Raw genomic sequence first — 1562 nt, forward strand, 5'->3', positions numbered from 1 at the left:
CTGTCTAGTGTGGCTTCCCTGCCACTCGGCCGACGCCCTTACGGGGGCTGCTCACCGGCCGCCTCTCACCCCCCACCCTCCGGTTCCCACCAGGCTCAGGAAAACCAGACGTTCACACCCGGAAGCTGGTGGCAGTCCTTAGTGAACTGCGAGGAAGCGTTCGTTTGGACCAAATTGTTGGTAAGCCCCAGACGGCTTTTCAGTTTCCTTGGGAGGAGTCATCCTGAGTGGAGGTGGAGTCAGTCTCTTTAAGGAGGTACTGATGGGGTGACTGGTAGGAACGCGAGCGGGGGCGGTGCCCAGCCGCAGCAGGTGGTGGTGCGGGCTGATTGGCCGGAAGTCAGGAGCAGAGCCCCCCCACCCTGCAGGCAGAACCCCCCGTCCCTGCAGGCAGAGCCCCCCCGACCCTGCAGGCAGAGCCAGAGCTCAGACACGCGAGCAGGGCAGGAGGAGGTGGCGCTCGCGGCTGGCGGGGGGTCACGTGGAGGCTGGTGGGCAGGTGCTGAGGGGAGGGCTGACGCCTGCTGCTAACGAGGCTTAGCCCAGGTGATGGGCCTCGTCCCACCGGGGACCCCGATCCTGTGCTGCTCCCTGGAGCTCAGGCCTCGCAGGGCTGGCGGGAGTGCATCCGGGTGACGGGCAGGTGCCTGACCCTCAGTCCCGCAGGTCGGCCCTGCCGGGGAACTCGGTGCAGACGGGTCTGGGGCCTCGCTGCTCGCAGCCCACTGCCTGGGAGGGGTGAGTCTCTGCCCAGCTCCCGCCGCACGCTTCCCGGGGCTGGCGTTTTGGGTCGGGAGCTCAGAGGAGAGGCGGCGGGCGTCTCCCACGTGCGGAAGGAGCCGCGCCGTTCCCGGATGTGGGGCAGAGCCGCTCGGGCTCCACGCCAGGGCGAGGAACCGCGGCCTATGTCGCTTGAAGGAGGAGCCCGTCTCCCTGGGCTCTAACACACCTGCCCGGCGGCCCGCGGGCGAGGGCAGCAGCCCCTGGAGGCGGATCAGAGCAGGGTTCACGCTTACTTTGCGGGTTGCAGCGCCTCAGAAGTGAGGGCTGCCGCAGGGAACAGCCGCTCCGGAGCCGCCTGACGCGGGCCGAGCCCTGTGTCTCCGTCCGTCCCCGCCACCAGCGCGGGACGCAGCACAGGCCCCGAGTTCCCGCAGCTCTGGGGCTGCAGACCAGGAGCAGGGGCCGGCAGGTCGGGTTCTGGGGGGCCCCTTCCTGGCGCAGAGGGAGAGCCAGCCCTGGGGTCTGCGGCACCGACCCCTCGTGGGCCCCTCCTGACGCCACCCCACCGCGGCCGCCCGGTCCGCGGCACACTGACAGCGGAAGCTCTAGAGCTTTCCCTTGGAAAATGAAGCCAGGCTCCTCGTGTTGGCGCAGGACACCGGCCTCCCACACCCAGGAGCGGTGGAGAGCCCTCCGCTGACCAAGGGGGCTCCCCTGGCTGCCGAGGCCGCCGGGCAGCTCAGCACCGGGACTGAATCGCACAGCCCTAATCCTGCTGACGAAGATGGGAAATCTGACTCCACAGATGTTTGAGCGTGGGCGCGCGCGCACCCCAGCCC

This window comes from Monodon monoceros, unplaced genomic scaffold (assembly GCF_005190385.1).
Source record: "Monodon monoceros isolate NGI ecotype Baffin Bay Population unplaced genomic scaffold, NGI_Narwhal_1 Super_Scaffold_19, whole genome shotgun sequence".
Lineage (NCBI taxonomy): Eukaryota > Metazoa > Chordata > Mammalia > Artiodactyla > Monodontidae > Monodon > Monodon monoceros.